This window comes from Lithobates pipiens, unplaced genomic scaffold, assembly GCF_037356315.1.
Source record: "Lithobates pipiens isolate NorthernLeopardFrog02 unplaced genomic scaffold, aLitPip1_a1.2 Scaffold_23, whole genome shotgun sequence".
In the NCBI taxonomy this organism is placed as follows: domain Eukaryota; kingdom Metazoa; phylum Chordata; class Amphibia; order Anura; family Ranidae; genus Lithobates; species Lithobates pipiens.
Window position 1 is genome coordinate 295,416,182 of NW_027507785.1, and position 22,553 is coordinate 295,438,734.

Below are 22,553 nucleotides of genomic sequence, written 5' to 3' on the forward strand. Positions count from 1 at the left end.
GGGAGGGGGGCCCTATGAACATTTTTTGCCCAGGGTCCAATCAATATTAAAGACGGCCCTGACTGTGTCCTGTAGTGACTAAGGGGAACCAGCACATGGTGGGGGCACAGGCATCCAACACTCCTGGAAATGTTCATTGCCAATGAGGCTTTCTGAGGCTGCACCATTGGATCGTTATAGAGGTAGAAGACTTGGACCCAAGCAGAATTGTGTACACTCTGTCTTCTTTTGCTGGTTTGAAATATTTAGAGACTGTACAACGCTTTTTTAACTTTCTTCCAATGTATTCAGGCTTGGCTGCTGCAAGGAGAAAAAAAAGACACATTTAAAGAACACAAGGGTACTTCAAGCAACGTGTGTACCGCCAGCAGTTAGCGCAGGCGTCATCTTTTACAGAGGAACAGAAAACAATCTAAAACACAATGAGCTTTTTAAAGCTTTTCAACTGAAACATTTTTCTTTATTAAGAGTAAGCCTAAATACAATTGGCATGTACAAACATTTGGCAAACTCTACTCCTGGCTCCTCGCGCTCGTTGGAATGCTGTCAGCTAAAGAAAGGATAATGGATAGCAAATAAATATGAAAAAAGCAACGAGACTTGTTCGGGCCGCCGCAGAGGAGCAGCTTGCTGAATTCAAAATTAAAACAGTGAATCTGTAAGGTGAAGCCTATTTGGAAACATAATGGAAACAGTAGGACAACGATAACCACTCTTAATATGAATATGTTAACCAGGGAACAGAAAGAAACATATTTTTTCGAGTGGCTTATTTAAAGCACCAGCAGAACTAAAGCAAAACAAAAAATTTTCCAATGTGACAAAGACGTTTTTTCACAAATATATGTATGCCATGCCAGAAATTGTAACATGTATGTAACATTGCTGTTGATCCATGTAACTCCCTAGGACTTTTTTACCTAAATCCCCTAAAGCAGCCTTTCTCAACCTTTTCAAAACAGAAGATCCTTAAATGACCTTTCCAGACTCAGGGAACCCCTTGCAAAAATTTACTATATAGTATCTACAACTCATGATACATTAGGGTGATAGTCAGTGGGAAGAATGCTCCTTACATTGGTGCTCAGTGGGAAAAATGCTCCTTAGCCCTTGTACACACGGTCGGAGATTCCGACGGAATGTGTCATATCGGACCATTTTGTCAGATAATCCGACTGTGCGTGGTCTCCATCGGACTGTTTCCATCGGAGTATCCGACGGACCAAGTTTTCCAACTTGTCCGTAAAATTTTCTGACAAAATGCTCCGAACGGACATACTCTGATCATGTGTAGCCTACTCCGACGGACAAAGTGCCACGCATGCTCAGATCAAATTCCTAGACCAAAGCTATTGGCTACTAGCCTGAACGTAGTCTCGTCATAACGAAATAACCTCATCACGTTATGTACAATCGGACTTTCCGACAACTTTGTCCGACCGTGTGTATGCAACAGTTTTGGACAAAATCTGTCGGACAAGATCCAACGGATTTGGTAGTCAGAATGTTCCGACCGTGTGTACAAGGGCTTACAGTCATTGGAAAGAATTACCTCCTTACAGATACCTAAAAAGACCAATGGTGTCAGAGAGGCAGAAATTGCTCATTGCACAAGGAATGCCCCGCAACCTCTAAAGGAACCCTGGGCTTCCATGGAGCCCTGGTTGAGAAACTCTGCCTTAACCACTTGCCGACCTCTGCATGCCGATATACGTCAGCACAATGGCAGCGGTGGGTAAATGGGCATACCTGTACATCCCCTTTAAGAGGCGGGGATAGCAGGTGCGCACGTGTGCCCACCGCATACAACGTGACTGTGCCCGCAGGTCCAGCGTACTCGATGTCCGCCAGTCTCCCCGCGATCATGTCACAGAGACGCAGAATGAAAAAGTGCTTATGTAAACAAAGCATTTCCCCGTTCTGCCTTGTGACATGACAGAGATCATCGCTCCCTGTCATCGAGAGCACTGATCGCTGTCATGTGAGTTGAAGCCCATCCCCCCACAGTTAGAGTCACTCCCTAGGACACACGTAAACCCCTTCATCGTCCCCTAGTGGTTAACCCCTTTCCTGCCAGTGACATTTACACAGTAATCAGTGCATGTTTATAGCACCGATCGCTGTATAAATGACAATGGTCCCAAAATAGTGTCAAAAGTGTCCGATGTGTCTGCCATAATGTTGCAATCCTGATAAAAATCGCAGATCACTGCCATTACTAATAGAAAAAAAAAAAAAGCCATTAAACTATGCTCTAATTTGTAGACGCTATAATTTTTGTGCAAACCAATCAATATATGCTTATTGCGATTTTTTTACCAAAAATATGTAGAATACATATCGGCCTAAACGGAGGGAAAAAATTTTTTTTTATATATTTTTGGGGCATATTTATTATAGCAAAAAGTAAAAAATTAGCGTTTAAAAAAAAAGTGTTGCACTTTTTTGTTTATAGCGCAAAAAATAAAAACCACACAGCTGATCAAATACCACCAAAGGAAAGCTCTATTTGTGGGAAAAAAAGGACATTAATTTTGTTTGGGTGCAAGGTCGCATGATCTTGCAAATTGTCAGTTAAAGTGACGCAGTGCCGAATCGCAAAAAGTGCTCTGGTCAGGAAGGGGGTAAAATCTTCCGAGGCTGAAGCAGTTAAAGTAATATTAAACCCTCTATTTTTTAAGCACTTTCAGCAGCTGATTTAATCACTTACCGAGTATGCATCTTCTTTATCCTTCTTTTAATCCTTGCCTTTGTTCCAGTTTAAGCGGGTGGGACTAGATTTGTGTTTCGCAATCCCTACACAGTGTACATCAATAGATTTCTCCTCCCTCCTCCTCCCTTATCCAAGCTAGCAGACTATCTCCAGACTGCAGTTTCCACTGTGAACTCTGTGCAGACCAGAAGTTCAGGGAAGTAGCACTGGGAGACCAGAAACTAGCAGCATTGAAATGTATAAACTGCAAGTGCTGGGGTATGAATTTTACCAAATAGTTTATTAGAGGAAGCTTATTTTATTGTGCTCAATGCCGGCGTTCCTCCCACCCCAAACACTTATCTAAATCCTCTCTCAATCCTGCGCCATGCTCGTTTGCAGTCCCACTCTCCTTCTCTTCCTCTTATCACAGGAGTCTCTTAGGTTCCTGCTGCTGTCAGTCAAATCCTGTGAGAAGGGAGCAGGGGTTGTGATCAAGCCACACTGTGTGTGTCTATGGATGCACACAGCCCAGCTCAAGAGCGTGTCCTCACAGGTGCCCCCTCAGCAGTTGGTGTGTTGAGTGGGTACTTGGAGAAAAGGAGAAGCGGGCAGTGTTGGTGGGGGACCAAGAAATAGGAGGTAAGACTTTTCTGTGTGCAATATCTTTGTAGGTAAGTAATGTCTTTTTTATTGTATACAAAAAAAATTTAGACTTTTATATCACTTTAAGCTAAAAAAAACAATGCTAATGCCCCGTACACATGAGCGAATTTTCCGTCGGAAAAAAACTTGAATGGTTTTTCTGACGGAATTCCACTCAAGCTTGGCTTGCATACACACGGTCACACAAAAGTTCTTTGAACTTTCGACCGGCAAGAACGCGGTGACGTACAACACTATGACGAGCCGAGAAAATTAAGTTCAATGCTTCCAAGCATGTGTCGAATTGTTTCCGAACCTGCGTAGGAATTTTGCGCGTCGGAATTTGTACAGATGATTGGAATTGCCGTTCGGAACTTTTTCCGACCGAAAAATTGAGAACCTGCTCTCAATCTTTTGCTGGCTGGAATTCTGCCTGCAAAAGTCCAATGGAGCATGCACACGGTCGGAATTTCTGACCAAAAGCTCACATCTGACTTTTGCTGGCAGAATTTCTGATCGTGTGTACGGGGCATAAGGGTTTAATACTACTTTAATTTCTTGACGTCCGTGCTATAGCAAAATGATGGCCACCGAGCGGATCTGAATTTCTGAGAGGCCATCGTATGACGGCCTCCCCTGTGCACGCTCCCTGAGTGTGCCCTACAGGGCGCACGTGGAGCACGCTGTGATCACCGAGTCACAGATCACCAATCCGAGTAGGGGGCCGGTGTAACCGATCAGTGCCCATCACTGCCACCCATCAGTGCCCATTGCTGCCACCTATCGGTGCCCATCAGTGCTGGCTCATCAGCATACATCAATGACAGACAAAAATGACCTGTTTTAAAGTTTTATAACAAAATGAAAAAAATATATATATTTTTTAAATTCGGTCTTTTTACATTTTTTTAACAAAAATATAAACGTGTCCTATCAGACCGTTTTGTCGGATATTCCGACTGTGTGTGGTCTGCATCGGACTGTTTCCGTCGGAATATCCGACGGACCAACTTTTCTAACTTGCCGGTAAAATTTTCCAACAAAATGCTCCTATCGGACATACTCCGATCATGTGTAGCCTACTCCGACGGACAAAGTGCCATGCATGCTCAGATCAAATTCCTAGACCAAAGCTATTGGCTACTAGCCTGAACGTAGTCCCGTCGTAACGAAATAACGTCATCACGTTATGTACAATCGGATTTTCCGACAATGTAGTCCGACCATGTGTATGCAACATCACTTCCGGACCTCTTCCGGAATTAATCCGTCGGAATTACTCTGATGGATTTGGTTGTCGGAATCTCTGACCGTGTGTACAAGGGCTTAGTGTAACATTAAAATATAACTAAAGGCAATTTTTTTTTTAGTTCTGGATAAAGAGGAGAGGGATTAATTAGAACATGTGTCAAGTGTTTTATTGCTGTCTGTGCCCCTGTTAGGGAAATTCGCTCTCTTTGTCCTGTTTACAATTATCATCGAAAGTGAAAGAATATCCCAAATTTTGGATGGTCACCAAAACAAGAGTAGAGATAAGATCTTCCAATGAGGACACTAGTGCTTGAGACCCCGGTAACAGCCAGAGATTTCCTCTCACTTTCTTTTTTGCCTATATTCTAGCCAATCTAATGAAAAAAATTGTGCCTTTAGTTTTAGATAGTTTAAGATAAGATTAAGTTGGGATGATGAGGGTAGAAATTAGCACAACGGTGAAATTTGCACAGGTTTGGGATTGCCAAAAATGTGAATATTGCTTTCACTTACATGAACACTTGATTGTTCATGCAGTAAAGGCAAATGTCATCTAGATCATCCAACATACCCTCAGATATCCACAAGGTGCACTAATAGGCAACTTCTGATACTCTTCTGCACTCCCTGGTTTATTTCCATATGCGACCTTCCTCCTCTCATTTCATGCACCTTCGTATTAACAGATGAGGCTGCCCATTACATTGGCGAGCCTATAGGGAGGTTCAGGGTACTGGAGAATGGGCCAGCTTAGGGGAAAACTGGGAAGCACTGAAAAGTGTTGAAATGGTTTAATGGGTAACCCCTGAATTCACGGTACATACACAACACTCATGGAGATGTCTAAGAACACATTGATGAAGTCCCATTAAACCTCCTTTATGGAAAGGGAGCCTTGGCTGCTGGAAGCATGGCATCACTGTGGGCGTGAACCTAACAGGGTAGTTAAGCGGCTCTGTTTAGGATCGGCTACAAAGACCTGAGGTGACTGGGTGGAACCTGGACTCTGGGAAAAGGTTATGCTGGGGCATGTCCAACTGCTCTGAGGAGATTCATTCACAAGAGTTGTTCATCCTCCGACCCATTGTGATGTTTTGTCACAGTTTTATTGGCGTTTTTGACTTTGCCAGCAATTGATGTTGCTTTATTGGCTATGCCCTCAAGTTAAATCTAATGCCTGTCTGGCACTGATGGTAAGGACAGATCTCTTAGGCTATGTGAGGGTTTTTTTTGTTTGTTTTTTAGGGTGCTTACTGTATAACTGTGACTGGCATTGTTGTTTGGTACATTTGGAAAGTTCAATAAAGCTGTGGTCTTGCTCTATTTCCAATCTAATCAGCTTCCGTGTCGCTCTATTTTTGTTTATAGCGCAAAAAATAAAAACCGAAGAGGTGATCAAATACCACCAAAAGAAAGCTCTATTTGTGGGAAAAAATGGACGTCAATTTTGTTTGGGAGCCATGTCGCACGACCACGCAATTGTCAGTTAAAACGACGCAGTGCCAAATCACAAAAAGGGGCCTGGTCCTTTGGCTGCAAATTGGTCTGGGGCTTAAGTGGTTAAAGGACAGCCAGACAGCAAAATACAAAGTTGAATAAAATACACAGAAAATGATTTATCTGCCGATAAATGTAATGGACATGATGCATCAGCTAAATCAAAGTGGAAGTATAGGTTAAACTTTTTTTTCATATTAAATCGCGTAAAAGATATCGTATTTTTTTTCACCATCTGTGTCCCATTGTGGAGATTTAACTCCCCCCATAGCCAAGCAGTAAGTGAGAGGAAATCCCTACAAAATAAGAGACTGCATTGGAGACCCCTAGGTCACCAGAACTAGTGTCCCCATTGGACGATTGCACCTGTATTACTTTTCTGGGAATGACACAAAATTTGGAACTTCCTTTTACTTTCACGTTCAATGAAAATGGTAAACAAGACAACCCAGATAGCAAGCAATTGTGCTGTAAGTTTGAAAATGACTTGCTAAGCTATTTCTAGACTTGCCAGGCTTCATAAGTGTGTTGCACAATTGCAGTAAGACCACACTGCATGACTCCACATCAACGTTTTTTGCAAATATTCTGCAAGTCTACTGCAGGTTCTGGTTCAGTTATGTTGTGCAATAGTCATCCCACCACAGGGGTCACTGTGGCTGAATTTTCATGCTATAGACTTGCAGACCTCTTGCTGTAGACTCACAACTGCAACTTTGCTCTTGCTATGAGGCTTACCATGCTTATTTGCTACAAACTGGAAAAGTGTCAGCTAGAACTTGTGCTTCAAGTGCTCTTTTAGTGTACAATTTACCAGTGAAAATGTGTAGCAAGTTAACAGACTTACAATTCAACACTGCCACAAATTTGGGGCAAGTTATCTCTGCTATCTGGGAAATAGAGGGGGTGAATGGGGGGCATAGACAGCAATAAAAACCTAATAGTTGTTCTGATCCCTTTCCACTCTATTCAACACAAAAAAGAAAAAGCTTTGCCTTCAATTATACTTTAACATGGTATTAGAAAAAAATACTAACACTTACTAGAGCCAGTTTTTCTGCTGTCGGTGGTCCTCTGCCCTGCCCTCTATCTGCTCTATGCACTTTTTGTGAACCTGCCGTCTAATGCCTACTCTGAGCTCTCCATACTGTAAGCCCATTGATGTACTTTTCTCCTCCACCAATCAGCTTGCACAGCAGACACTCCCACTGCAAATCCTGATTTTAACTTTCGCCTGGCGTGTAAAAATGCTATATAAAACAGCCACAATGCAAATAGTCAAGCCAAATTATAATCATAGCCCAAAATATTGTTATACAGGTTCCTTAACGACCAATGCTGTATGTCAATATTGTTATCATGTTCTGTTACTTCTCTATACTGTATTGTACTGTTTTATGTCTGTATGGTTTAAAACCTTAAAGCTGTGTTTCAATGTCTCAAACTTTTATTTTTTTTGGCAAAATGACAATCATTAATATAGTTAAATATATCACTCACTTGTTCCGTTTTAAAAGACTTCCGCTGTCAGTTTTCTCCGTAAAAAAAAACAAACTTTATTTTCATGCTGCCGGTTGTCATATTGCCTGTGGGCATGTGAAGCCCACAGGTATCCTCTTCCAGGACACTGTGCTGCTGGTGGACCAGCATGCACCACCCGTTCTATTGCCGATCTTGCGCATGCGCAGTAACTTCGAATTGGAGCGCAGTCAAAAGGATAGGTTGCCATCACAACGGGCGGCGTCATAGGAAGTCCTGCCCCATTGTGATGGCAACGGAACGTCGAAATCACGCGATAACTCGCGCCAGGCCACCACACAGACTCCTGGGAAAAATCACAAAAGCTCCCAGGAGTCAGTGCGGATAGAGTAAATGACGTTTTAGCCGCACTATCCCCGCCCATATCCACAGTCCCCACATCCGGGAAGTAGACAGACTGATCAGCATAACAAAGGTACAGTTAAAAAAAAAAAAAGGGTCGTTTTTAAATTAGATCAGCTACATAATCATCATGATCTATTGTCTTAAAATCGGGTGGAGCTCTGCTTTAATAAAAACGATTGGAAAAGAAGAAGGGTTTTTGCATTTTTTAAATAAATACAACACGGATACAAAGGCTCCTTTTATGTACGGTATTTGTTCTTGCCATTTAAAAATACGTATAGGATTGGGTATATGGGATTGTATGATATTTTTTATTTTATTTATTTATTTATTTATTTATTTATTTATTTATTTATGGTTGAACTAGATGGACTTTTTTTTTTTTTAACCTGACTAACTATGTAACTGTGTATGATGAATACCTGCACAGAACTAGATAAAAGACATATGTACGTAATCTCGCTATCTAACCTGTCTTTCCATGTTGGCTGCCATTTGAGGCTGGATGGACATAAAAGTGACACATGACAGATTTCTTTGATGGGGTTCCCAAACAGGAAGTAAGCAGCCCAACTATACCACCTTATTTGTTATTAATCAGCATGGCCACCAGCTATTTCTGGTCTCCACAGACAGGCTACGGGTCCATGGCTATTTTATCACTATATTCGATTTTTGTATGTCTCCCTGGTGAAAGCTGAAGTTTAAATTATAACTAAAGGCAAAACTTTTTTTTTTTTTCAAAATCCATGAGTGCCGAAACTCGCATGCGTACTGATGCCACTTCCGGTATCCATGCATTATGTCATGCCCAGGACCCCCTGAAGAAGTCACACGGTGTGACATAATGCATAGGGTGTGAGCGGAGGCATACCTTCATGTCATAATTATTCATTTATCACGTCTATTTAATTGTGCATTTTGAGATTTTTATCTATATTCACTATTGCAGAATTTTCATGTGATTATAGGCACAACATCACGTATTCCTTTTGTGGATTTGCACACTTTGCAATATTTTGTTTGAAATCACACAAGATTTAATTTATTTGTTGGCATTGTAAGATATACATTTGTGCAGATCAGAGCCTTTTGCATTTTTCAATTGAAGTTGCATAAGTTTCATTTATTTCGTTGTTCTTAGGTATACATTCATGAGAATTGCTATCAATAGAATTTCAACAGATGAGAAGTAAAAACGTGCCCATTATACTGGGTGAGAGCCTGGGCAGAAGGGTGCAGTTCCTTGGTTCCCTATGTTCGTCTGTTGGATTTTCTGCTTCTAATATGGCTCTACATGAAAGCTGCCTATCCACAGGTCTTGTTCTCCAGAACTTCACATGCTGGATAACTTGGTACTTTCTGTCAGCATGAAAGCTATCACCAATGTAAAAAACCTGAACTTTAGAATGTCATGCTGGAAAACCCAGTAGGGATCATGGATGAAGATTGGTTCTCCGCCTTAGGTGTCTTTGAGAAGCACGTACTTACAACGTTTTACACAGAGTATCCACATTAGTCTGGAACCCTCAGTGATTTCTCCTAAATGATTGTATTCATAGAACAAAGACCTGTCACAGGGCCAGTTCACCTACATTACAATGTTTATAAAAAGGCCTATAAAAGGGACAATAAAATGAAATTACAATTTGGTTTATATAAAGGAGTAACTAATGGGTCAGTTGGACTTCACCCAAAACTGACATTTCAGATTTGGCATCTAACCAGAATGATCTTTTATTATAACTAAAATACAATCTGCACATTTAGGACTAAAACAACTGTGTTTTTTAATTGCACCAAAAGGACATCTGTTGAGTTATAGATGACCCTTAATGGGCTAGATTATGAACAGTTATTTCTACTGACAGACGAGAACAACAGTTCTAACCTTAGCCTCCTCTGTATATTGAGGCAGGACACAGTTGTGAACTTGCCACATCTTTGTAGCAAAGGGAACAATACTTAAAGATAATGGGAGGGGGTCTTCATGTCACAGCATTCAACAATTGCTTCTAAGATTGCCAAGCTGAGTTGCTCCACTACAACAGGGAACTTCTATAATGGAGCAGTAGAGAAATAATGACATATATGTTGTTACACTGGGTTGTTAAGCCACTTCTTGGGCCTACAGGGGTCCTCTCTCTCAGGAGCTTTTCAGGGACAGTGAGTTGAGACTCCACCTTGCCCACAGTACAGGCAAGTTATAGTTTTAGTTCCCAAGCCATAGAGCTAGATATGACACACTTTAAGTCAGAGGCCTCATTTGTTACCAGTCAAATGTATAGCCATGTCCACAATTAGGGCTGATTAAACCCTTAAAACACCACCGCCACTCCTACTCTATAAGGATTACCCCAAGAATAGGCAGAATATAAGTGCAATACCAAGTCTGCTTTCATCCAGCATATTGTAAGGCTTCTTTGCTATGGCTGACTGTCTGCACTCAACATTTCTTCTACAACATATTTACTAAATAGTTTCTCACAGTCAAGTTACAACAAGATCAGTGTACATAACTCTATAATACAGTCTGTACAGATGGTAAAGTCACATTCCAAATGATAGGAAGTATTCAGAGCCTCCTGATATGGATAATTTTCTAAACCAGACATTCTTAACCAGTTTTCTGTGGAACCCTGGGGTTTCACCAGAGGTTGCTAGGGGTTCCTTCAGCTGTGGCTTATTGACTTCTTATCTGATGGTGTCTACTAGAGTTGGGCAAATGGTTTGGCCTGAGCATCAGTTTGGGCCGAACACTGGATGCCCCGCTGAACACACTGCATTGCACTGCAGGGTGCATTTTGCTCCTTGAAAGGGCAAAGCTGGTTATTAAGGAGCAGGGCCAGAACTCCGGCCACAGCGTCCTTAACAACTGATGAGTCATCAGCTGTCAATGGTCAGCTGGCAATGGTATCCCCCAAAATCCATACCAGATCCTTATCCGATCATGCAGCCTGGCAGGTCAGGAAAGGGAGGAGGGGGTTGAGTGACCACCACGTCCCCTGAACCATTCCAGGTCTCATACCCTCAAAATGGGAGGGATGGGTGTTTTGGGGCTCTGCCCCCCCAACCCCAAAGCACCTTGTCCCCATGTTGATTGGGACAAGGGCCTCATCCCCACAACCATGGCCAGTGGTTGTGGGGGTCTGTGGGTAGGAGGCTTATCAGATCTAAAAGATCCCTTTAACAAGGGCCCCCAGATCCTGGCTAGGTATGGATTTACATTGGGGGACTTGTTAAAGGGGGCTTAAAGATTCAGATAAGCCCCTTGCCTGCAGACCCCCACAACCACCGGCCACGGTGGTGGGGATGTGGCCTGGTAGGGTTCAAGGGGGGCTTTCTCATCTTTTCCCTTTCCTAACCTGCCAGGCTGCTTGCTCGGATAAGGGTCTGGTATGGATTTTTACATTTTAAATTTTGGCGTGGGGTTCCTCTTAAAATCCTCCACCCGTTTGGCCTGGTATGGACTAGGGGGGAGACCCCACGCCGTTTTTTCTTTCTTTTTTTTTCAATAGCCGTATGCTGGCAATTGCAACTGCGAGTCCATTTAAATGTGATTTGACTTGTTTAAATGTAATTTTTGCTGCAGCATGTGTTATGCTTGCTACAGATGCACCACTGTACAGGCAGACCCCCCCCCCCCCCGGCACTATATTTAAAGGAATTTTTAATTTTCATTTGCATATAAGAACTTTTTAACATAGAACTTTGCCACTGTTTGGGAGTTCTGCTGGGAACCAAACAGGGGGGTATTCGGCTCATCTCTAGTGCCTACATAGTTCTGAGTACAATGCCACTTGGCAGAATCAGCCAAGTGATGCAATGGACCTTTATTTTTCCACTTACCTGCAATGAGTTCATATTGGCAGAGATTCCCTGGGACCTAAACCTATTTCAAGGGTTCCTCTGGAGTAAAATGCTTGAGCAAGACTTCTCTAGACTTACATTAGGAACTCACAGTTTAGGATTTGATCCCAGCAATGGGTGTTAAGGGGGTTTTTTATAAACACTTTCAGGCCATGGTTGTCATTTTCCTTTCAGGGTCACAGGGCCTCCAATGCTCTACTCTCCATGGAGGTATGCACATTTCATCTTTCACAAGTACACATACTCAGACCCTTAACTCATCCTCCCGCACTATATATGTAGGCCAAAGCTGAACTTCCTCACCAGTAGGCAAGTCAAACCCAAAAACAAAACATTAACTCCCCTCTTACATGTCTGTAACCCTGGGGAGGGGAGGGTCATGTGAGATGACCTTCTCTTGGCAGTTTCTATCCACTTTCCCTCTATAGCACCTGGGTAAACAAAATGATCCGAGCCTCCGCATGCTTTCCTGAATTCTTTCTTTGCTATGCCTCTACTCAAAAAAAGCATTGGCCTTTGTAACTGGAATCCACTTTTAGGAATACCTTGTCCTCGGGCAGTTCGTTTACATCAGTCTTTCAGTAATACAGGTCCAGGTGTTAGACTTTTCAAATACTTTTTTTTAACTTTATTTATTTATTTTATTTATTACAGGTATTTCTAGAGCGCCAACAATTTACACAGTGCTTTACATATATATTGTACATTCACATCAGTTCCTTCTCTCAAGCTTTCAATCAAAAGTCCCTTTCTCATATTCTTTTCCAATCATTTTTAATAGATATTGCAAAAAGAGTACAAGCACCTTTAAAGAAAACAGAAGAGTCTAGTGTTCCAGTTCTCTGAATCTAGGTCCTCACACCTACACCAATGCTGGGTTATTATTGTGGTGACTGACACCAATGCAGGGGGTTATTATTGTGGTTGCTGACACCAACTCTGAGTGTTATTATTGCAGCCACTGACACCAAGGCAGATGGAGTTATGACTGTGGTAATTGGCACTTATGCTGGGGGTTATTTCTGCGGCCACTGACACCAATGCAGGGGGTCATTATTGTGGTTGCTGACACTAATGCTGAGTGGTATTATTGCAGCCACTTACTTTAAGGCTGAGAGTTATTTTAGCGGCCACTAACCCCAATGTTGGGGGCTATTATTGTGGCCACCGACACCAATGCTGGGAGTTACTATTGCTGCCATTGACATCAGTGTTTGTTTTGCCGCGTACACACGATTAAATTGTCCGGCGTACTTAGTCCGCCAAAACGCATTTCACCGGACAATCCGATCGTGTGTGGGCTTCAGCGGACTTTCTCAGCGTAAAGTCCGGCAGACTTAGAAAGTATTTTTGCAGTCCAATCTTTCCGCCGAACTTGGGTTTCAGCGGAAAATACATTCGTCAGTATGCTAGTCCGGCGGACTAAGAATGACGCATGCTCAGAAGCAAGTACGAAAAGGAAGCTATTGGCTACTGGCTATTGAACTTCCTTTTTCTAGTCCCGTGGTACGTGCTGTACGTTATCGCGCTAGCAATCACCAGACTTTTCGTGTGTCCGTGTGTGGCCAAGTCCGTTCGGTAGAAAGTCCGCCGGACTATCCGCCGGATTGTTTGCCGTACTAAATACGCCAGACAATTTGATCGTGTGTGCGCGGCATTTGTTTAACTTTCGCAAACTCTTATGTGTGCATACAAAATACAGCAGGACTGAAATTTTCTGAGTGTTGAGGTGCATTACAGTCCAATAATCTTGAATGGATTGATTACCTTGGCACAGTGTATTTCAACACTGCTAAGGTGTGGGCCTCTTGAAGTGTTGGGGGCTGCAAATAAGGCCTTCTGTAATTATCAAGTTGACCACCTCTGCTCTAGGTACAGAGCCTGCAAGAGGGCCAAGCCTTCTGGGCCCTGGGCTATAGCCCAGGAGCCTCCAACACAGCCTGGTAGTATGGGGAAGTATCTTAGTTAGGGAAAGAACCCTTCCAAAACAGTGCTCAAAATCTTTGGTAAGGCTTGGTCCACCTCATGACAAACTTACCAGTGTCTTTCCAGCTAACAAACAGGCTTCTCCTGCTTTACTACACGCCTGTCACAGCACTCTGAAGCCTACAAACTTTTATTTACCCCCATTGCTCAGGATTTGTTTTTCTTACATTTGTTTCCCAAGACTCCATACTGATAAGTTTATTTATCTAACAACATTCTAAAGACAGTCAATTTTTCTTCTATGATTTCTAAGACGTCTTCCCAATAATCATGTACCACAGATGCCCTTAGCAGATTAAGAATGTATTCTTTTCAAATATCACAAGTCTCACTAATAAATTCTGTTTTAAAAGTTCACAAACTTTCTGTTTGTCAGAAATAAATATAATTTTAGAGATAATACAAACAGAATAAACATTTTAACAGAAACACGTAGATATACTATATTCGTTCTGTAAAAGCAGAACTCCATTATAAATAAAACAACAAAATAAAATAGTTTGTTACAAATTAGAAAAAAAAATCACACCTCTTGCTGAAAAACTACCCTTCAGTCCAGAGGTGTCCCCCAAAGTACTTCTTCTTTGCCACTAGTTTTGAACTCCTCTCCATTCAGCATGCTACTTGTCACTTATACTGATTGGCTCCCTGTTCTACTTTTTATTCTACCAGCGTCAGGCACTGTACAGGAACTGCAAAGAGCCAATACCATGTCAAATTCTGGTCCATATGCTTATTGTGAATAATAATAATTTTTTGATGTATTAAAGCAGTAGTAAACCGCTGAAAAAAAAAACTACAAGCCCTTGTACACACGGTCGGAGATTCCAACAACCAAATCCGTTGGAGTAATTCCGGAAGAGGTCCGGAAGTGATGTTGCATACACACGGTCGGACTAAGTTGTCGGAAAATCCGATTGTACATAACGTGATGACGTTATTTTGTTACGACGGGACTATGTTCAGGCTAGTAGCCAATAGCTTTGGTCTAGGAATTTGATCTGAGCATGCGTGGCACTTTGCCTGTCGGAGTAGGCTACACATGATCGGAGTATGTCCGATCGGAGCATTTTGACGGAAAATTTTACCTGCAAGTTGGAAAAGTTGGTCCGTCGGATATTCCGACGTAAACAGTCCGATGGAGACCACACACAGTCGTAATATCCGACAAAACAGTCCGATAGGACACATTCTGTCGGAATCTCCGACCGTGTGTACAAGGGCCAAGACTATGGCATAATGTGCTAGTATGCATCGCATACTAGCACATTATGAAATACTTACCTTAGAACGACGCTCCCGCAGCCTGACCCGGTCAGTGCTGAGGGGGCTGACATGTTGTCTCGCAGTTTCTTCTGGGGTCGCTGGCTCCAGTGCTGTGAGTGGCCGGAGCCACGATGATGTCACTCCCTGCGCATGCACGCAGGAGTCCTCTGTGCCGATACACCTGATACGCACAATACTCCGGACCTTCACTGCGCACGCGCCGCTGATGTAAGCGTCTGCATGCAGGGTGAATATCTCCTAAAGCGTGTAGGTTTAGGAGATATTCATTTTACCAACAGGTAAGCCTTATTATAGGCTTACCTGTTGGTAAAAATGTCCAAGTGGAGTATACAACTGCTTTATTGAATACAAAGCTGCATTAATTTGTGTCTTTTAAATCTACCTAGCTGTAACTATTGAAGTGAAACTAAACTCACAGTTTGTTTTTTTAAATAAATACAGTATCTTTTCTTAACAGTGCAATGTACCTTTTCTCTCCCATTAACTGGCTATCATCTGCGAAATAAAGGATTGTTTGTGAATTCATAGACTTCCTGTCCCAGGGTGGCTACTTTTGTTTTCCATGCCCCTTGCTTGCCCCCACAATGGACTACACCTTTGCATACTGAAGCATTCTGCGCTGGCTCATGATGTTTACAAGGTCTTGCCCATTCACTTTCTTTTCCTTATCCTGCCAACAATTCACTACCCTCCGGAGGAGCAGAAAGTGGGACCTGGCTGAAGAGAGGACACAAACTTCTCTAGTGACTCAGGTTGCTACAAGAGCCGGACATCATGTACAATACCACTATTACACTTGGCAGCGTCCGTCTGTCAACTTGGCGGTGCCTGTACCTGCCGCCATCCTTTACAACCAGTGACATCACTGGCCTGATTTGCGTACATGGGCAGGATTCCCCTCCCATGTAAGCAAAGGGGTGGGGATAGTTTTTTTTTTATAAGAAAAGGGCATGGAGTTTCCCCTTTTTCATACCAGGAGGGCCCTATGCAGAAAAAAAGATATGTTGGAGTTTCCCTGAAAACCCATAGCAGACCCTTAACCCCCCTGACGGTATTCCCGAGTCTGACTCGGGGTGGATTTTTCATACCAAAAGCGGTATCCCCGAGTCAGACTCGGGACTGCATCGCTGGATCCAGGAGGAGGTTTACTTACCTTCTCCCTCGGATCCAGCGTTGTCTCCCCGCTGTACGAGCGAGCCGTGTCTCGCTCGATGCATTACATCGCCGATCTCCGTGCCCTGCGAGCGTTGCGACGCACGGGCACGGAGATCGGCGCCAAATTCAAAAAGTGAAACAAACAGTAAACATACAGTATAATGTAATCTTACAAATTACATTGCTGTATGTAAATATTTCACATCCCCGTTGTCCCTAGTGGTCTGCCCAGTGTCCTGCATGCAGTTTTATATTATAAAAACTGTTCTTTATGCCTGGAAACTGGAGATTGCCCATAGCAACCAAAACTGTCACTGTACATCAAAGATGATTTTAGACCAGCTAGAAAACAGCGATAATAAATTAGAATCACTCGCAGAATTGAGGGATAGCGATTTGTGGGGAGATCCGTCATCAAATACTGAAAAGTAATGACAGTGACAATTCTGCAACTGAGCAAATTTCAGTGTTTTTGATTTGATTACATTATTGAATAATTTTATTATTGTTATATTATTATTTGGTACAATTATTTATAATTATTTATTATATTATAATTTATGATTTAATTTTTCAAACTTTATCATACCCGGGATGTCTGCTAGACTCTGGTTTGGACAGATTTAAGAGAGTTATTTCTAAGAATTGCAGGACTACAATATAAAACGCCAAATTTTCATGCAAAATAATGGTACCGCTTTTAGCACCTAAAATCCGAAATAATCGTACCGCCAGGGAGGTTAAACCAAGAATGCAGACTGAATGGTCTGAACATGATGAGGACAACCCTGGCCCGGTGATTGTGGAGATCTGCATATAGGGGACTTATCGAGATCTAGAAGCCCCCTTTAACAATAAAGAGGCACCCAGATACTGCCCCCAGTAATGTGAATGAGTAGAGCTACATAATTCTCCTACTCATTCACAAAAAAAGGTTCAACCTAGAAATAAAGACACCCAAACATGTAACAAGTCCTTTATTTAACCACTTCAATACTGGGCACTTATACACCTTCATTTCCAGACCAATTTTCAGCTTTCAGCGCTGTCATACTTTGAATGACAATTGCGCGGTCATGCTACACTGTACCCAAACTAAATTTTTATAATTTTGTTCCCACAAATAGAGTTTTCTTTTGGTGGTATTTGATCACCTCTGGGATTTTTATTTTCTGCTAAACAAATGAAATAAAGACCAAACATTTTGAAAAACTTTGTAAATAAGTAAGTTCTCCTTCACTGATGGCCACTGATGGGGCTGCACTGATGGGCAGTGATAAGGTGGCACTGAAGGGCACTGATGAGGTGGCACTGATGGGCACTGATGATGGCCACTAATATGCAACACTGATGGAGCACTGATAGGCAGCATTGATGGCCACTGATAGGTGGCACTGATATGCAGCACTGATGGGTACACATAGGTGGCACTGATGGGCACTGAAAGGTGGCATGGATGGGCACTGATAGGCGGCACGGATGGGCACTGATATGTGGCACAGATGGGCACTGATAGGCGGCATGGATGCGTATGGATGGGCACTGATAGGCGGCATGTATGTACAGTAATTGATGGCACAGATGAATTCCAATCAGCGCCAAACAATAATGCCTGCCAATCAGTGATGCCCATTGTGGGCACTGATTGGCACCCATTGTGGGCACTGATTGCATCCCAGGTGGTATAGGGTGGCATACCTGGTGGTGACATTCCTGCTGGTCCTAGTGGCATCCCTGGTGGTCCAGTGTGGGCATCCTCAGGGGGGCTGCACTGATAATCAATCAGCACAGACCCCCGTGAGAGGAGCAGCCAATCGGCTCTCCTCTACTCGCGTCTGACAGACGCGAGTGAGGAAAAGCCGATCAACGGCTCTTCCTGTTTACACTGTAATCAGCTGTGATTGTACACGGCTGATCATGTGGTAAAGAGTCTCTGTCAGAGACTCTTTACTAAGATCGGTGTAGCGGTGTGTCAGACTGACACACCGCACCACTGATCGGCCCGACGGGCTGCGGCGGCTGTTATCCTGTTGGACATCATATGACGTCCAGTCAGAATATTTAAACCATGTCTGGTGTGTTCACTTGTCATCTGCCAAAAGACAAGTTTGGTGAATTACAGCCGTTATATATAAGGGAACGGGTTCTCCCAGGTGATGTCATCAACCATATATGGACATGAACTATACTATATGGTCCATTACATCACCTGGGTCTTGCATTAGTGATAAAGACTTAAGTAAGGTAAGGTATGTGCATGAATAGAAAGCCTTATAAACTCAACCTAGTAACTAAACCTCCACCTAGAGAATAATGACTTTATTGGAACATGACCTAAAACATAGGCAATGCATTTTGGGGGCCTGGGGCTCCCCTTTCTTCTGGGTTTGGCAGTGTTAGATTTGTTGGGTTGGGCACTTCAGTCTTTGGCCTAATATGATAATGGTGTCCTGGAGTGTCTGCTGTTCCTGCACAAATAAAGTGATCATTGTTCTGCAACTGGCTGGAGTTTCCAAGACATTTGATTCATGTATGGTTCTGCTCACCTAACTCCACAATCTTTTTGATCTGAAAGGATTGGATGTTGAAATGTTCATCATGATCTGTAGTGGCAGAGCAAATGTAATTTTTACTATATAGCCTGACTGTATAGTTTGGAAATTATGTGTATAGAGTGGAATCTGAATGTTTAAAAATTACTAGACATGTGCACACTAAAATATTTTGTTTCAGAATTTTGTTTTCGTCCGAAAAATAAATTTATTTAGTTACTCCCAAAATTAGTTTTTATTTATTTTGTTTAAAAAATGCATTTGTCCAAAAATCCGAAATAATTAAGGTCGAAACTGTCATTGAAGGCTTATGGTGTCTGTCGAATGTTCTAAGAAGATTCGACAGAGCAGCTAAATTGTATGAGGCTGCAATAGTACATTTCCGTTTGAATGTTCCGCCTACAAACTATAGTAGAATTCTAGTGTTGCATGACACTAGTAATAATTATATTTATTAATTATTATTAGTAGTCAACCAACAATAGAATTCTTCTATAGCCTATGGGCGAAGCATTTGACCATAAATGTCTGTTTGCGGCGCCTGCTTCGTCGAATCTTCATGTCAAATCTTTTCTCTCTATGTTGAACAATCTTGGTCTAATAGAGCTAGGTTAGGCACATTCTACCTTTTTTGCTATTGTCTCTATAATGTCGAATCTTTTCTCTCTATGTCGACTCTTTTCTCTCTATGTCGAATCTTTTCTCTCTATGTCAAAGCTTTTCTCTCTATGTAGAATAATCTTGGTCTAATAGAGCTAAGGTTAGGCACATTTGACCACAGGTTTGATGGACACAGACTGCTATTGTCAGCGTCATGTCGAATCTCCTATCTATATCGAACTGTTGTCACAACGAAAATGAAAATAAAGCATTTGTTTATGTCAGATCTTTCAGTTTTCGGATTCTGCACGTTCGTTATTGTTTGTCAAAACGATAGCGAAAATACCTGAAATTCGGACGAAAATGCATGCGGACGAAAACGAATGCACATATTTAAAAATTACTTCACTTCACAGAACTTTATGAAACCAGCTCCATAGTGTGTATGATGAGGACCACACTATTGACAAACCAACATTGTTTGAGACATGCCCAGAGTCCCTTATTGAGCAAGTTTCAATTATAAAGGTAGATATCTAATTTAGCTCATCAGGTTTTCTGCCTGTCAGTGCACCAAAACCAAAGTTCAGACAAAGGTAAGCAGCTACATTGCTATGGCTTATACTAAATTGTGTGTATTGCTTCCCTGAAGTTATCCTTTAACTCCAAAATCAGACAAGAGGCGACAAGACAACACCTGAATTCAATTTGAAATATTACAGAAGAAGGAAGAGGAAGACAAGGAATGAAATGGATTTGTGTTTGGTCCTGGTTGATAAACCTAAGAGAAAATGCAGAGAAGTGTATTTTACTCATTCTCTAAAGCTGTTCTGGGAAAATCAGAAATATTTGTGTGGGAGAGAAGCAGTTTATTCACAGACTGGCTTGTGCAGTAAGGTAAAGAACAATGCTCCCAGTTTCCCAAAGCAACTAATCACAAATCATGCTTTTATTGTCCCGATTTCTCTTAAGGGATGGAAGGTGAAATGTGATTGATTACCATGAATGGATCTGGCAGGCTCAATCCAACCTCCTCTCAATGCCTGAAGGGGTAGCTTCTTCCATAAATAGGAAGACTCTGGTTATATGGCAGAAAAATTTAAATTTGGTGTATTTTCAAGAAGAATGAAGATCTTTTGCCAGTGGTTCGTCTGACTCACTCTCATGTCTTTGGCTTCAGGCTTGACAAGCAACAGATTTATGGACATTCAAGAATTTGACTATTTTTAATAAGCAGTTAATGAGCAAAATCGGGGTTGATTTATCAAAACTAGAGAGGGCAAAATCTGGTGTAGCTGCTCATGGTAGCCAATCAGCCTCTAACTTCAACTTTTTCAATTAAGCTTTGACCAAAAAAAAAAACTTGAAGCAGATTGGTTTCTTTGCAGAGCTGCATCAGATTTTGCACTCTCCAGTTTTGGTAAATCAACCCCATTGACTTTGTAGCTGGAGTTACTGTGGAGAAATTCATAGCCAAAGTTTATAACAGGCCTTTCAGGGCTGGATGCTTGAGTAGCCCATTATCAAGCACCAGCACATTGGAGAACTTGAGAACTTAGCTACATGTTCCTCCTGCCTAGAATTGTGAGTATTTTTCTCAGTCAAAGCTTAGTTAGAGAAGAGCAAGGAAAAAAATACAGATTCTCTTTCAGGATACAAATATTTAGCATTTTATATTGGATCAATTTGACAATGCAGTGGAGCCAATTTCCTTGTCAGCGACGGTTCTCCACTACGTAAAATGATCAGTTTGGTGAATATAAATGACTTTAATAGGCAGGAATAGGCTGGAAACACTTGGAAACGTGCCGCCACTTGTTCTCTAAGGTGGTTCTTATTGATCTCGCCTTCTGAGCTCATGCAACTAATTCAATTTAATGTTAAACCAGAACTAGCTGCTAGGAAAAGTTTTTATTACAAATATCAATCAATACAGTACATTGTGTGAATCATAAAATGGCATTTGAGGTTTGCACCCATGATAATATGTATTATCTCCATGTGAATGTCTAAAGGTGCCCATGTATGTTTTATTTTGGTCCTTTGATAATTAAGTCAATTCAATGTTTGGAGCATAGGTACAAAGAAACAAAAAAAAAATCATTGCACATGTGGGCCGTTCCCTAATTGCTTTTGTTTTAGGCCGAATGGAAGAGGAAATAATAATATGCTAATAATATCATGCAATACCAAGCTATGGTTTCCAAAGCGAGCAAAATCCTTTCTTGTAATAAGAGAGGTATGGACTCCAGAAAGAAAGATATCATTTTGCCACCGTACAAATCATTAGTAAGACCTCATCTGGAATATGCAGTTCAGTTTTGTGCACCAGTTCTCCAAAAGGATATCGGGGAACTGGAGAAAGAGCAGAGAAGGGCAACCAAACTGATAAGAGGCGGGGAGGAACTCAGCTATGATTAAAGATTGGAGGAACTGAATTTATTCTCTCTTGAGAAGAGGAGATTAAGGGGGATATGATCAACATGTATAAATACATAAGTGTTCCATATAGTGAACTTGGTGTTGAGTTATTCACTTTAAGGTCATCACAGAGGACAAGGGGGCATTCTTTATGTGTAGGTTTGGAAAGGTTTCTTCACAGTAAAGAGCTGTGAAAATATGGAATAAACTCCATCAAGAGCTGGTTCTGACCAGCTCAGTAGATTGCTTTAAAAAAAAGCCTGGATTCTTTCCTAAATGCACATAATATAACTGGATACTAACATTTATAGGTAAAGTTGATCCATGGAAAATCTGATTGCCTCTCAGGGGATTGGGACGGAATTTTTTCCCCTGTTGTAGCAAATTGGATCATGCTTTGCTAGGGTTTTTTGCCTTCCTCTGGATCAACTGTGGGTAAAGGTTTGTGTATACGGAATTGTATGATTTTTTTTTGTGGTTGAACTAGATGGACTTGTGTCTTTTTTCAACCTGACTATGTAACTATGGAACATTTATTCTTTTATTTTTTGATGTGGCTGTAACTGGTGTGCCATAATTGACTAACCTTTTGTTCATTTAATCTTTTTAGAATGAAACGAAAAAAGGACTGATCAAATGAACATCTAATAAAACAATGATTGTTCTTTTATTTACTGTAATTCTGTAGTTTGGAAGAAATTGAATAAAACCAG